At 42.6% G+C, this 16,575-nt stretch overlaps 1 protein-coding gene across 4 annotated transcripts in view; it reads right to left on the bottom strand.

Annotated features, from left to right (window-relative positions):
• TSSC1 (tumor suppressing subtransferable candidate 1) overlaps positions 1–16,575 on the bottom strand; it is a 184,314-nt gene that overhangs the window by 71,708 nt on the left and 96,031 nt on the right. The window lies entirely within an intron of this gene.

Here is a 16,575-nt window from a genome sequence, read left to right as displayed (position 1 = left end):
GCTGGAGGCTGGGATCTGGGGTTCAAGCACTCCCACTTGTGGGATGTGCTCGCTGATGGAGACTCTAGGGCCAGGTAAGGGAGCTCTGGGAGAAGGTGAGCAGATTGTGAACCATCCAGGAACACAAGGCAAAGATTGATGCTTAGTGCCTATACCTGAAGAAGGATGCCACAGAGACCAGGCAGAAGACCGGGCATGAGGGGTGCCCCAACTGATGGCACATGGAAATTGGTCACATCAGGCTCAAAGCCACAACATACATTGGTTGCTCCACCAAAAGCCCTGCACAACAACTACACAGCCCTCTCACCATTGATAGATGAGGCAATCACGTCCTTCACACTGAAGACAGGACAGGACAGCCGCCCCCACCAATGAAGCAATGAAGAGTGGTTGTTGTGGGAGATTCCTTGCTGTGAGGAACAGAACGTGCCATTTGTAGTCCAGATCCCTGTACTCAAGAGGTCTACTGCCTCCCAGGAGCCAGGATCCAAGATGTAATGGTGAAGATCCCAAAGCTGATCCATCCTTTGGACCAATACACCTACTCCTTGTCCACATGGGCACCAATGACATGGCAAGAAACAACCCCAGGAGAATCATGAGCGATTTCAGGTCCACAGGGGTGAAGCTCAAGGAACCAGGAGCACAAGTTGTCTTCTCCTCAATCCTTCCAGTTAGAAGCTGTGGTCGCTGGAGGGAGGAGTGCATCGAGGAAGTCAACTGAAGGCTTCAGAAATGGTGTCACCATGTTGGTTTTGGATTCCTCAAACTTGGCATGCAGTTTAACAGCTCTGGTCTACAAGCTAGAGATGGTATTCACCTCATGGGCAGAAGGAAGAAGCTGTTCTTTATGAGAATCACTGACTTGCTGAGGAGAGCTTTAAACTAGGCATGTCCGGGGAAGAGAGGGAAAATTCCACTGCTGTACACAAATCCTTTTGCCAAGATGACTCAAGGGAGGACTTTCAAGTAGGGGACATCCAGTCAATACCCTGAGGCACTTAAAGTAGGACAGTAAACCCGAGGCAACTAGGGGTAACCTCAAGTATCTTTACGGGAATGCCAGAAGCAAGGCCAACAAACAGGATAGACTGGCACTCCTTCTAGCAGATGAGGAATTTGACCTCATTGTGCTGACGGAGACCTGGTCATTGAGGGCTATAGGTTCTATAGGAAAGATCAGGTTGGGAAGAAGGGAGGAGGTGTGACCCTCTATGTGAAAGAGTGGTACCCCTCCCTACAAGTCACGTTTGATTGCAGGGCCTCTGGGTCTCTTCAGACCCTCTGGGTCAAGATACAAAGGGGTTCAGAAGAGGGGGACCTGATGGTAGAAGTATACTATACACCTTACTACTAAGAAGAGGAGAGCAATCAGGCATTCTCTAGGGAACTGACTGAGAAAGCCAGCACTAAAGACCTGATTGTCATGGATGACTTCAACTACCCTGGCATCTGTTGGAAAGACCATTCAGCCAGATCCAACTTTCTGGCAGTTACTGATGACCTGTTCTTGACACAGGCTGTGGAAGGACTGACTAAGGGTAAAGCCACTCTGGACTTAGTGTTGAGCAAAGGGGAAGACATGGTAGACGACCTGAAGATTGGAGGTACTCTGGGCAACCATGAGCACGACCTGATTAGGTTCACCATCCACCAAAAGAACAGAAGTCCTAGACTTCAGAAGGGCAGACTTTGGTAAACTCAGGAGTCTAGTTAAAAAGCTCCTCTGCGACCAGCAACTGGATGATTTTGGAGTTCAGGATCGGTGAAGCTTCCTTTAGGGGGCAATTCTCTCTGATCAAAAAGAGGCCATCTGCATGTGGTCAAAAAGCGAGAATGGGGCCAAGAGACCAGCTTGGCTCAACACAAATATCATGGAACTTTTGAAAAAGAAAAAAGAACCAATAAGATAGAAAGCCAGCTCAGTATCCAGAGAGGAGTACAATCATGTGGCCAAGGTCTGCAGGTATGAGACGCGGAAAGTCAAGGCAGGCATGGAGATCAAGCTGGCAACCAAAATAAAGGATAACAAAAAGTCCTTCTATAGGTATAGGGAACAAGAGGGGGAAAAAAAAAACCCTCAACATCCACTGTGGGACCCCTAATGAATTTGGGGGGGAGCCCACAGTTGATCCCTGTGAAAAAGCAGAGCTCCTAAATACTTACTTTACACTTACTTTACAGGAGTTCCTGAAATCAGATGGGAGCGTCTCACCTGTCCAGAGGCCCAGGGAATATGGGGAAGACAACCGTCCCAATGAAATCAGTCTCAAACAGGTGAGGGTACTTAGAACATCTGGACATGTTCAAGTCTTCTGGGTCAGATGATCTCCATTCAAGAGTCCTGAAAGAACTGGCTGAGCTCATAGCAGGGCCTCTGGAAAAGCTGTTTGAAGAGTCATGGAACTTGGGAGCAGTCACGAACAACCAGAAGAGGACTAACATGGTGCCCATTTTTAAGAGGGGGAAGAGGGACGAACGTGCAAACTATAAATCGGTCAGTCAAACCTCAGTCATGAGAAAAATCTTTGAAAACATTGTCAAGGAAGCCATCAACCATTAAGAAGCAACCGGCACAGTTTTGTCGAGGATAGGTCATGCCTAACAACCTGGTGGTACCCTTTTATGACCTTTTATGACCAGGTAATTAACTAGCTGGACAAGTGACATGAGGTTGACATCATTTACCTAGACTTCAGCAAGGCCTTTGATACCATCTCCCATGAGATCCTTTCAATTAAGCTGGAGGGTACAGGCCTAGACCAGTCTACAGTGAAGTGGGATGGCAACTGGCTCAGAGGCCAATCCCAGAGAGCTGTAATCAATGGGATGGCCTCATCCTGGAGAGCCATCTCCAATGGTGTCCCTCAGGGATCAGTGCTTGGGCCCATGCTCTTTAACATCTTTATCAATGACTTGGATGAGGGGGTGGAAAGCATAATGATTAAGTTTGCTGATGACACCAAGCTGCGGGGAAATGTGGGCACATCTGAGAATAGCGTAAGGCTGCAGGATGACCTCGACAGACTGATCCTATGGGCTGAACGCAACAAAATGAGGTTCAATAGGGAAGAACCTTCACCACAACTAAATGATGGGTGGTGCACTGGCTGGCACTGCATCTGAAAGGGACCTGGGGGTGACAACTGACCAGAAGATGAATACAAGCCAACAGTGCGATGAAGTCACCAGCAGAGCAAATAGAACTCTGGTGTGTATCAGCCAATGTGTTGCAAACGGATACAAAGAGGTGCTCTACCGCCTCTATTCAGCATTGGTGACGCCACAGCTGGAGTACTGTGTCCAGTTCTGGGCACCACACTTCAGGAAGGATGTGGATAAGCTTGGAAAGGTACAGAGAAGGGCCACCTGTATGATTAGGGGCCTGAAGGATAGGCCCTATGAGGAGAGACTCCAGGAACTGGGTTTTTTTCAGTCTGAGCAAGAGAAGACTGAGAGGTGACTTGACAGCTGCCTACAAGTATGTCTAGGATGAACACCAAGATCTAGAGGAACAACTCTTTGGAAAGGCACCTCAAGGGAGAATGAGAACCAACGGGCACAAACTAATTGAGGAAAAATTTAAGTTGGACATTAGGAAAAACTTCTTTTCTGTAAAGGTATCTAGAATCTGGAAAATGCTCCCAGCAGAGGTGGTGCAGGAAGAGGCTGGACAAGCACTTCATTGAGCTCATTTGAGCCCAATAACCTCCTGCCTATGACAGGGAACTGGACTTGATGATCTTACAGGCCTTTGATTCTATGATAGAAAAGGTGGGGACTCAGTTGCCATTGATGGTGTCCCCAGATGACCCGGCATGGGAGAGGACAGGAGGGCCAGGAGCTGCTCCTACACCGTGCCAGCCACTAGCTGTAGGGCACAGCAAGGCAGCATACCTAGATCAGTCGCAGATAGTGGAAGCACTAGGCAGGTTTCCTCATCCTGTGCCTGCTCCCGACTGCTCCTCCTCCCTCGACCCTGATCCCTGCCGACCAGGGAACAGATACAGAAAAAAGAAACCTGCCTCTTGCCATGACTGGCCCCTGCCAAGCCTGACAGCCTGCACAGCCACTCCCTGCCCAAAAGATCCCATGAGGTGAGAGGAGCAGCTCTGGGGTTCTTCCCACACCCAGGTAGGCTAAGGACAGTGGCAGCAGCACAGGACAGATCCCTTCTTTCTGTGCCTGCTCTCTGCCCAGCTCTCCTGTGTCCCCACCAACCTGGGGTTCCAAGTGCACCTTGCCCACACACCCTGCCTGAGGGACAGAGTTATACAGCTTGCTTTGACAAATCCTAGATTTGCCTATGTGGATATAATTGGTCTCTGTTCCTGGCTCAGAAGGGGAAGCTTATAGTATAAGTTAAATGGCACAGCATTTGGGACATATCCAGGGCATAAACTCTTAAATGTAAAAGCACAAATTTCTACCACCTGAGCTAAAAACCAGATATCTTGGCATGGAAAACAGCAGCAGAATCATAAATCTCAAATATGTGATTTACTCCACACAGGGTGGCACAGGACAATGCTGTTAGTATAGAATATAACATCCAGTTTGACTTGTTTCTTCTGAAAGACTTTGTTACAAAGTGGATGAGACTTAGGCCCTCAATATCAATGTCATTCTCAATTCTGCTACAGTGGCTTTATGCTGGTGTCCAGCTATCCTACCTGTGAAACTGGTAAGTAACTTACCACCAGCAAACAAAGTCAGAAACCTTTATGTACAAGGATTGTTAAACAAAGACATTACACATAAACCGGTTTAAGTGATCAAAAACTTGTTTAAACCTGTAACAGAACAGATGCTTAGTGCATGTATACCAGTTTGAAAATGGCTGAAACTGGTTTGAGATAAACCTGGTTGAATGTACTACCAGACTTAACGGATTTGGGTCAAACCAGTTTATACAATGTTTGTCCCAGACCCCTTCCTGGTTTAACTTAAACCACAGTACCACAGCATCCCAGATGCTTTGCAGCCCTGGGTGGGGCTCTCTGCTCCACAGCAGGGCTGGCCCCATCCCTCTCCTTCCTAGCCAGAGCACTATAGCTACTCTGGCTGGCTGAGGAACTGCAGGAGCTGCCAGGCTTCCCCCTGCTCATCCCCTCCTCCTGCTCTCTGCTGGCTGGTCAAGCAGGGATATCCACTCTCACCCCTCTCCCATGGCAGGGACCCCAGCTCAGGGTCCTGGCACCTGGCCACACCCGTCCCATGCTACCTAATGCTGAGATGTGTCTGTGTGGGTCTCCAGTTTCACTGGGATACGGGCAGACAGCTAGTGGCTTGCAAATGCACCCTGCAGATGAGAAGAGCTCGAAACTAATAAAAGACGTGTTTTTGTTTGTAGGGCCTGATAGGCCGAGAAACTTTGTTCTGCCAAGCAACCTGCTGACTGCAATCTGTCAGTCTTCAAGAGGGAACAGAAAAAGGTGTTAGAAATGACTTGGTTTGTGGACAGTCTGAAAAAGCAGGGAGATGGAGATTGAAGGCTCAGTATCAACAGATGCAGGGTCTGGCAACAATCTTGCCCTTTGAGCACCCTGCGGGGAAAAGCCGGGGATGGTGCAGACAGGATCAAGGTTTACACCCCTTCCTAATCACAGCATCCTGCCTGGGTCTGGCCACACATGCGCTCAGCTCAGCACTCCCTGGCTTCTAGCCTGAGCCACTGCAGGCATGTGCTAGCATTTCTGGAATGAAAAGGGAATGTCTATCCAGCTCCAAACTGGTTCAAGCTTTGCAGATTAGACTAACCTGGAAAAGACTGAATCAATTCAGACTCAGGCTTTTTGAATATTTGTCCCTAGCCAAAAATGTTGACATTATCGGTGGAAGAGCTGAGACTAGAACCCTGGGCTTCTAGGCTTACAGCACAGGTAGCTTCCACAAGGTTATAAGGTATAATGCTGGCTGGTCTTTCTCCTCACCCTGTGAAAGCAGGATTTTTTTTTCTTCATAATAATATTGCCTCTGAAACCATTATTAATATTTGCAGGAGTACACAGTGGACTGGCCCAGATAATTTTCTACATGCTTCTGTTGACATTTTGAGGTTCTATGATAGGCAGGACACAAAAGCACCACCATCTGAGGCTGGGCCCAAAATGCTTTTGAACCTCTTCTTTCCTCCTTTGTACGTAGGACTGGAGGCAGATACCTATTGGTCTAGTTTCACATCGGCTTTGTCACTGTTTGGAGATCCTATTGTCAGACCTAAGAAATAGTATGCATGAAGCATAAAGATATTAAGCCACTGCATAAGACAAGAAGTGCAGCTGATAATCAATAAAACTGAAGCAATTACAGTAAGTACTGCCAGATGTAAACAAGAAATTAAAAAAAATATATTCTAAAAATTTTTTAGCAGGCCCCTTTACAGATTATTTGTAACAATGATAGTTGCAAAGCTTTAGCATAAAAATGTGGTTTCGGAGAATGCTACTTAAAATGATTATTTTAGTAGTCTTATTAAATGAGAAGAATATAAAAATATTCAACATTACTGCACTTGAGCCTCTCTGACCCTGATCTTTAACAATGGAATTCATATATCTATCGATGGTTCTTACAAGAGGTTTGTTAAGCTTATGTGGCATTACATAATAAATACAGTAATACAACTGTTTGATTTAATTCTACAATATTTAATTTATCATACAACTGTAGTATGTAAGCAGTTGGTTGCTACTTAAAAAACATTTGAAGTTATTAGTTCCTTAGGATAACTTGTAAATTATTGCTGATATAGCAATGTGTGTTAGAGATGTGATTTCTCTGGCACTTCTACACCAACAAATTCCAAGTGAACAGTTATACAGACATAAAAGTGTCTTTAGCAGCATAGCCCAGCATATCCCAGTTACTTGAACCTATATCAGTAAAAACACTTTTTGAGAATAAGTTGCATCTGAATGGTAAAAAACAGCCAAGATCTGTTCACACAACAGCACCAACAGAAAGTATAAAAAGTTCTATTTTTTCAAGTGCTGACAAAGTCTAAAGTGGCTCCTGAACAAGACAGAAAAAATATCTCTGAACAACTATTGAAACAGCTTTTCAATTTATTTTCAATGACAGGCAAGTCATTAAATTAAAGTAAGTGTTCAGAGGACAAAATATATCTTTGCTTGCATATTTGGGGGGGAAAGATCCATGGTGAAATAAGGCCTCAGAACTCTTGCATTTTTTTTTTACTTGATGGGTGTGTGTACATGTTCATTAATGCACTATAGTTGCTGCAAATTAAGTTTAGTACTTGCAGTAGCACTGGTGCACGGGTTTATATAGATGCTAACTGCACAGTAGTATTAACCTATTAATGTGTATTAGCATGAGTTTTTCTCGGCACGCTACTGCACAGTGTTATTAGACAGTGTGTCGTGTACACACCCGCTGAGTAGCATTTTTTCCCCAATTCCCTCCCGCATTATGGTTTACAAACTTAAAATATAAGAAATCTAGACAGTGTACTGAGCAAAATACATGCCTTTAAGCATATGAAATCAATTACACTATTCACTTGCTTAAAAAGTTAAGAGCATGGACAGACATGCATTTGAAGTGCTCCAAATTTTACTCCATTTGAGAGCACTTTAAATTCAGTGCTGAATGGGTGTGCACCTCCCTTCTAACCCCCCCCCCCCCTCCTTATCCAGCACCACCACTGCCAAATCACTGCAGCAATTTTGAAGCATTATGTGCTGCAGGGCTCTCCAGCAGGGGGACAAATAGGGGTTGCTCGGTCCTCAGGTATCCTACACTGCTCTGCTCCTCCTTTGTTTCCTCCTATAGTGGTAGTTAATGGGGGAGGGAGAAATCCAGCCGCCAATGAACTCTCTCTTGTGTACTCAGCTGTCTTCAGAAACCTCCAGAGGCTGAGAAGCATGGCAAGAATCTTTCTTTTGCCCCTACTGTTCCTGCTGCCTCATGTGGGAATATGTGAAACACTAGGATTCTGGGGGACCTGGAGTGGCAGACTTTTCATGAAGCACTTCAGAGATGTTCCTTATTTTTTGAAAATCATTTCTGAAGCACTCTGGCTATTCTTACTGTTTGGATCACTTTAAAAGCGCTTAGAGAGCTTTAAACAGCATATGCTTGCTGAATCAAGCTCTTGACATTAATTCTAGTATCTTAAATGCAGGATAATGTATTAAGGATATTGCTGGAGTGCAAAGAGACATTGGTGGACATGAATTTAAGTGAAAGTTAAAGACCTATTAAGAGTCCCATTAACAAAAATAATGGTCTTCTTTGCTAGCCAGCTAATACATCAAAGTTACTTCCCACTGAAACCCCTATCTCTCTATGTATATAACTGATGGCAATTAGTCGATCAAGGTTTTTAATACAGTAATACACAAATGATTTAGTCCACTTAAAATTACTAAAAATATCAGGGAACATTCATGAGAAAGAATGAATCAGTGACTAACCAGGTTTTACCCATATGCACTAAGTTCTGGATATTTTTCAGGAAATGACAAAAGTAGAAAATAAGACAGCTAGGGGACATGATGGAACATGTAAAAAAGACGAGTTAATGGTCCCACAGGAATGGTTACTTAATAATAAACATCCTATTAAGGATTCAAGATTAGGAAACTGCATCCTTTAGTAAATCACAAAGCAGTGGTAAGCAAACAAGCCTGACACAGGAACAGCAGTGTTATATGGAAAAGGGATGGAAGCCATACTCTAAAAGAAGAACCCTTGCTATATGGCAAGTTTTCAGAAAAATTCTTCTCTATTAGTCTTGTATATTTTGTGCAATTAGAGACAGGTGATGGAGAATATAATTATGCGAAATGAAACAGGTGGGAAAATTATTTTTAAGTGCTGACCATTCTTTGAATCTGTCTGCAGTGAATCAGCTTCTCTAATCCATGTGTCATAATAGCACTGAAGTTTTGTATGGTGGTGAAGAAACTGAGGGGGCTGGGACATAAATAAAGAATATTAGCATGATGGTATTATCTTTGGTCATTCATAAAAAGCAGAAAGGGTCCAAATTACACCAATGACTCTTCAACTGAATAACCCCTGCATACATGCAGAACCTGCACGTGTGGATTTATTTTTAGCATCATGGTTAATGTTAAAATACATGTCAGTTTTCATTTGTTCTAAATGTAACAGTTACTCACCAATAAAAGGAATTAATTCTTTAATTAGTGGCACATGTGACAGATTCACAGGTTAGGGCTGGAAGGAACCTCAAGAGATCACTGGGTCCAACCCCCCTGCTGTGGGCAGGAAAGGCTGCTGGGGTCAAATAACCCCAGCAAGGTGCGCTTCCAATCTCTTTTTGAAGATCTCCAGGTTAGGTGCCTGCACCACTCACACTGGGAGTCTAACCCAGAGTCTGGTCACATGAACTGTGAAGAAGTTTTTCCTTATATCCAGTCTGAAACCTTCTTCTAGGAGTTTATGACTGTTGTTTCTGGTTTTCCCCTGGGGTGCTTTGGTGAATAGTTGTTCACCTAGCCCCTGATGGTCTCCCCTGATATATTTGTAAGCTGCCACCAAATCCCCCTCAAAATCTTCTCTTTTCTAGGCTAAGCAGTCCCACATCTGTCAGCCTCTCCTCATACGGCTTGCTCTTCAGGCCTCTAATCATATGAGTGGCTCTTCTCTGGACTCTCTCACATCCTTTGTCACATTGTTCTTCAAGTGCGGCGCCCAGAACTGGATGCAGTACTCCAGCTGCAGCCTCACCAATGCCGAGTACAGCGGGAAAATAACTTCCTTAATTTTGCTTGATATGCACTGGCTGATGCATGCCAGCGTATTGTTTGCTGTGCTAACTGTAGCATCACACTGGTGACTCATATTCATTTTATGGTAAATTATGACCCCCAGATCCGTTTTGAACGTGGTGCTAGCTAGCTAGTGTGACAGAGCAGCGTAAAAGTGTACAGAAAACTAAGAGGAGAAGCCATCAAAGGGAAGAGAAGATAAAAACAAAGGAAGGAAGAAACATGAGGAGATGTAGAGAAAAATGAATGCAGGAATGTGCTTAGCCTGCTGCAACTCTTTGAAGGAGAAACAGTATTTTAAACTATGTTAAAAAAAAAGCACAAGAAAGACAGCAAAGAATTCGGTAATGGAAGATATGATGTTGCCAAAATCAAGTGAGGGAGTATTGTCTGTGCAGAGGCATTGGGTGGAAAGAAAAAAATGGATATTACAGACTCTTTAGTACAAGACATTACAGGATTTAGTAATATCCCAAATATAAGTGCAGAAACAGAACGAACAACTGAAAAGGACACAGGTGGAAAAAGGATAATGAAATAAAATGGCAGAAAGATGGGGCAGGGGAAAGAGGGAGATTTTGATTGTAAATTTAAGTACCCAGGTCAGAAAAATTCTTGTTACTACATTGTCAACACATGTAGCCAACCAGAGAGCACTGTACAGCATTTAATTTATTCTACCTATAATTTAAGGATGGCATGACTAAGGGTGGAAAGATCTGACAAGATCACAGCCTGAGATAGTCAGAAGGTACAGCAACCTTCGATTTCAATCAGTGTGTCATATGAATTTATCTTTGTAGAATAGCTATTTCTCGTGGAGCTCATGAGATCATAGCACAAGAACAACTGTAAACAGCACTAGTAATTACCAGGTACAACAATGTTTTCATAAAAAACCTGATACCTTAAACTCCTCTTTCATTATTAAAAGGCCCACACTGAAAAGTTACATGAGGATTAATAAGAAACCATCTCTTTGAATACCATACTGGCTTAATTTTTAGTCATTAAGAGTGACCTACTTTATTGACCAATGGCTTTTCTTGCACCTGCACGTTTGTTGTCCCCAGTTCTCGTTATTAGCATAATTTGTTGCAATTGGCTTAAATCCCATTTTCCCATGAGCTTCATTGGTTGGTGCATTCTGAGTAGGCATCAAATGCTTGTCTTTTTCAATCAAATTTCTCTGTATGAATTAAAGTTTTGGTGGCTCTGATCCCTCCTAATTAAAAGGATAAAGGGAAGCCAAGGAAAGAAACAGAAGGTATTTTCGCTGAAAAGAACTAAACCTGCCACTGTTACTCAAGCATGGGGGTTAATCCTGCCACCACCAATTTGGCAGACACATGGCTGCCTCAGAAAAGCTGAAATGGGGGGAAAATAAATGTTGCAGATACCTAATTCTCATTAAGTATGTCACTATTGGTTTACTGACTTGCCTACCAACTTCAAGTGCAAGCATAAGGAGGAAGCAACCAACCGTCTCTAACAGAAACAGTAATGTGAAGATCATTTTTCCCCATTTAAAAGGGATACGTATGCAATGTAAAGAGAAATCTTTAAAAAAGAGACCATCTTTAATTAAAATACAGAAAACACAGATTTGGTTAGGGGGCAGACAGCATTTATTTTTCACGTGACAATTGAATGCTTTTATAAATGCAAAATTATTTATCTAGAAAAGCTTCTTTAGTCAATAAAGAAATTTTAATACCTGCACCAATACCAAGAACTTTTATGAAGTAGGGACACGTTAAATTTGCAGAACTATCCATATTCTAATAATTTAACTTACATTTTTTAGATTACTAAACAAAAGCATGCTGAAACATAGTTTCATAATTAGTAGGGTCTGAAGGGACCTGAGCAGATCATCAAGTCCGACCCACTGCCATGGCAAAAAAGAGTACTGGGGTCAAATGACCCCAGCAAGGTGACTGTCTAGCCCTGTCTTAAAGACCCCCAGGGTAGGAGCCAGCACCACTTCGCTTGGAAGTTGGTTCCAGATCCTAGCCACACTGACGGTGAAGTAGCACCTCTTGATGTCTAATCTGAATTTATCCTCTGCCAGCTTGTGACCGTTATTTCTAGTCACTCCTGGTAGTGCTCGGGGGAACAGGGACTTCCCCAGTGCCTGCTGGTCCCCTCTGACTAGTTTGTAACAGGCCACTGGATCCCCCCTCAGCCTTCTCTTGTGGAGGCTGAACAGGTTCAGGTCCCATAGCCTCTCTGCATAGGGCCTGCCTAATTATACATGTTATAGGGAAAGTGAAAAATATCCTAAATATCTGTTATTTTAAATAGAGATATGGTCAAAAAAGGGGCTATGGAAAAGTGATTACTTTTATGTTACAGGCCTGCTTCCTGTTCATCTACTTGGTTTGTTGAGAAAAGTCATTTTTTAATTTTGTTTGTTTGTTGATAAAAGTAATCTGTCAAAAATGTACACCCTTTTTTGCCTTGTTCAGGAGGAAGAACATAGCAGAACTGAGCATATTTAGGAGAAGATAAAAGATGATATAATGGTGGGGATTTGCCAAGTTAGGAAGTAGAGGTAGATTAGGCAGTCTTCAAGGAAATTACAAAATTATCCAGAACTTAAAACACTTGTCACAAACCCATCCATAGGGTAGCCTCGGAGCCCTGAGTTTCTCCCCACTGCATTGCCACTACCCCAAGGAACAAACTGAGTTTGTGCCAAAATCACTCCCTGTCTCCGCAAGCCTCAGGTCCACTGCCCTTATACTGCACACTGCAGCTGCAGTGAAGGAGTCTCTGCCAGCCCCAGAAATTACTGTATTTACCTGAATAAGAATAATTAAAGCTTACGATGTAGTAAGACCTTGTATAAAGTAATACCTAGTAAATTTAGCAAAGCCTTGAAGTAAACATGTATTATAATTTTCCATGTATATAATTTAATTATTGGAGGATCATCTCAAATTCTCGCCCCTCTGCTGCAAGTAGTGGAGGGAGACATGATGAGGCAGTAATGGGGGAGACAGTACGGGAGTGATAGTGATGGAGATAGTAGGGGAGCATGTGGTAGGGCAGGCAGTGAGAGGCAGTAAGGGGGTAGGCAGCGTGAAGGCAGTGGAGCAAACAGGCAGCTTGCCCCCTGCCACCTTTTCCCTCCCATTTACCCCCCTTTGTGCCTGGCCCCCACAGCCTCAGACTCCCACTCTCCTTCCCCCATCCCCTCTCTTCCCTCCTCCACATCTCTTCTGCCACCCCACATACTCATGTCCCCACCCCTTGTGACAGCTGAAAATTATGTCTGTGATAAAGGTGCTTGCTGAAGGCTCTACGAAGATTAGACCAAGTGTTTTTCTGTATTTGTTTAGATATTAAGCTATATATTGTTGCTAAGAGCCTAATTAAAGTTTAAGATGTAGTAAGGCCTTGTATAAAGTAATGCCTAGTAAATTTAGCAAAGCCTTGAAGTAGTAAGGCCCTGTGGCATAGTTAAAATTAACCTTATCAAAGGAATGCAAGGCTTGTACTGCTATTAGTCAGTCTAAGGACAGTGGAAGTAAAAAGAATCTGAGCAGCTGTAAGTTATCAGCACAGTTCAGAAGTTATAAATTGGCTGAAACTTCTGAAAATCATTCAGAAGGAAAATACAGCTCTGTGAAAGGGATTAATTAGCTGTTGACCTGGATCGGTGGGCCCACAGATCTCAAGGAGCCCAAAGACTGAATACCAGAGTCCTTCCTGGTACCACTCAGACAGCGCTGATCGGGAACACCTGACTTCACTGAGCTTTGTAGAAAGAGAAACTTGTTGTACATCAAGCATCAGAGGACACTGTCGATAAGTTGCTGACGCAAATTATTATCGTCTGTTATTATCTGTCTTAGTATACTACGCACAGTCATGTTTTTGTTAATTCAATAAACCTTTCTTGCCTTCCTACCCCTGACCATACTCTCAATCCCAAACCCTCTGCTGGCAGCTGGGACACCCCTCCTCCCTCCTGTTTTCCTCCCCACCCTAAAGTCTCTCCCTCCCTGCCTACCCCTGCAGCTCCCCCTTGCCACTGCTCCAGCACCAGCAGACTATGTCCCATTGCAGCCTGGGGGGCACTGAGCAGGGCTTCAGCGCAGCTTCAGATGGGGCAACAGGGGCTTGAGGCTGTGGAGGCAGAGTGGTAGGGCAGTAGAGGGCAGGCAGAAGCCAGAGTCACAGAAGCTGTCTGCCCCCCACCACTCCATACTCTATTGTAAGACCCCTTGTCCTTTTTTAAAATATAAGTTTATCACTGTCTAGCCAGATTTTCTAAGCACTTCTGAATGGGGAACAATACACAAACCAAGTCAAATGCTAATTTTCAACCACTGAGTGTTGTCTAAGTTTTAACAGGTGACAGTCATCAAGTTAATTATTGCCTTTCTAAAACAACCCTGGCTGAAATATAATGATATATAAAAATTACACTTATATCAAATATTATAACATACATGGTTATGAGAACAAAAAAACTGAGAGCTTTCCAATAGCTACAATTAAGAGGCTGAATACCATAAGTGTAAACTTAATTTGGGCAAGCAGACATTCATGCCATATGGTGAAACCCCAAAAGTAGCTTTGCCTTGGGGTGAATCCATGACAATAGTATTGATGGGGGACTTCAATTTTCTGGATAAGTGCTGGGAGAGCAATGGAGTCAAACATCAAATGGTGAACAGGTTCTTTACATGGGTGAAGGACTTTCTGTTCCATAAAGTTGAGGCTAAACTAAAGGATTCTCCATCTAGGATTTTGTCAGAAAAAAATGAATTGAGTATGTGAAGGTAATGGGTAACCTGGGAGGAAGTTATCATGGCATAACAGAATTTACAGTTCTAAAATGGGTAGTATTCACAGGAAAAACTAGCCAAAGCCACACCTCTGTAAATTATTTGGAAGAGATGGGGAATGATGACAGGAAGACTTAAGAAGTTAGCACTTGTGTGGAAAATAAATGAAGTTCAAAAAGTGGCAATGTGGGAAAAATGCACCAGTAACAGGGATTGAAGTGATAAAAGTTACTTGTAAGCAGTAATATTAAACAAACTGATAGGTGATAGGAGAGGAAAAATTGAAAGGAACCCACTATGACAGAGGGAAAAATGAAATATGATGTGAACATTATGTAAGGAGCTGAGAGATCCTCCTACTGGTGGCACCTATATGCAGTTCTAGCTATCTCAATATCTGAAGGATCTAAACAAATTGTAGGGAATTAATTGACTTGCAGTAAAAATCTTTAAGTCCTGAAGAGAGAGAGATTTACAAAGAAAGATTAAAAACTAAATTTACTTATAATATTGGAGTTTAAGTACTGAAAGTATGCAACAACAAAAAATAAATTGTTCAGTATGATCAACAAGAAGTAGCAGTACACAAATAAAGAAAGAAGCTAAATATAATGAAAAAACCCCATTAACAGTACAGATGCAGACACTGGGGAATATATTGCACCAGTGTATTCCTGATATACACTTCCAGCCATATAGAAGACCCAATCCTGTCCTAACAGGGGAAAAAAACAAGATAACCTAATGAGTATTTTCTTCTTCCTGATGCTTAGAGGAAAAGTCTGCAATGAAACCTAAGTCAGTGGTTACCTTAATAAGCATGCTTAAGCCCTATCGTCAACTGTGCTCCTGCAGTTGAAAAAAAATCAGCCAAATGAACTACCTTGCCACTATTGTGTTGATTCTCACCTTTTAATTAAGAGGGAAAAATCCTACCTCAGCCAGATATCTAAAAGGGGAGAGTTTAAGAAAGGGTTGATTTCAAGTGCTATTCCCTTTGGTGCACTTTAAATTGGCACCTATAAGAATTTTAATTAATGGACATATATGATATGGGTCCCTGTGATAACAGGGATTGCACTTGGTGACCAAGAATATCCCTTCCTTTTCTATGTTCCTAAAACATTCACACAGTGACACTGGACACTTAAATGTATGATGGTACACTGAACAAACTCAGCATCTGTACAGGTGACTCAGCAACATCTTTGATTTATGATGTCTCTTCCCAATTCAGGAGAGGTATTTTTGGAATTCCTTAGTGGTGGCAGAGGTGGCACATCTGACATTACCTTGTCACTGTGTTTAGCACTCTGTCTGATATATGAACACATCCAATACCAAAGCAAAATGTTTTCCTGTGTCTAGTATTTTTCTTGCCAATACAGAAACAGAAAATGGCCAGGTGGTTACAGCAGATGCCAACTAATGCTGCATATATGTTGTGAGCTATCAGGTAAGTGTTGCCATTTGGTTTTCCGCGCTGGTGCAGGGGAAGGTAGAAATATGTTATATAGATATGCACATAGCAAGGCACTCATGAATACACTGTGAACAAATTTCCATTTCTCTTAATCAAATAATAAAAAGGAGAGGCCTCTATGATACCCACTGCAATATCCCATCCTTCATTATAAATTCTTGGTTGATAGAAAAGAATAGTTAAATGTAATATAATCAACTTTTATCCCTAATGACAATAAATTACTTACGTTTACACCAAGCAGGGCTGCACACAGACAATAAAACAAAGATCAAAGTGTTATATCCAAATTATATTTTGCACTAAAACTGATATATTCCATTAAATATGCTACCTATGTGCAACAAAAAGAGAAAAGGGTGTGCTAGAACAGTACACAGGCTGTTACACCGTATGTGTTTGCAGGACTATAATAAATGTTTTTAATCTATGAAACATCTGGGACCAAAACAAAAAAAAAAAATCAATTTGTACCATTTTTAAGACAGAATGGGTTTATAGTGTGTAATCCAGCTTTTGCAAT

The sequence above is a fragment of the Crocodylus porosus genome, unplaced genomic scaffold (genome assembly GCF_001723895.1).
Source record: "Crocodylus porosus isolate Cpor-Errol unplaced genomic scaffold, CroPor_comp1, whole genome shotgun sequence".
NCBI classification, from domain to species: Eukaryota; Metazoa; Chordata; order Crocodylia; family Crocodylidae; genus Crocodylus; species Crocodylus porosus.
This window is presented reverse-complemented; position numbering and strand designations above follow the sequence as displayed.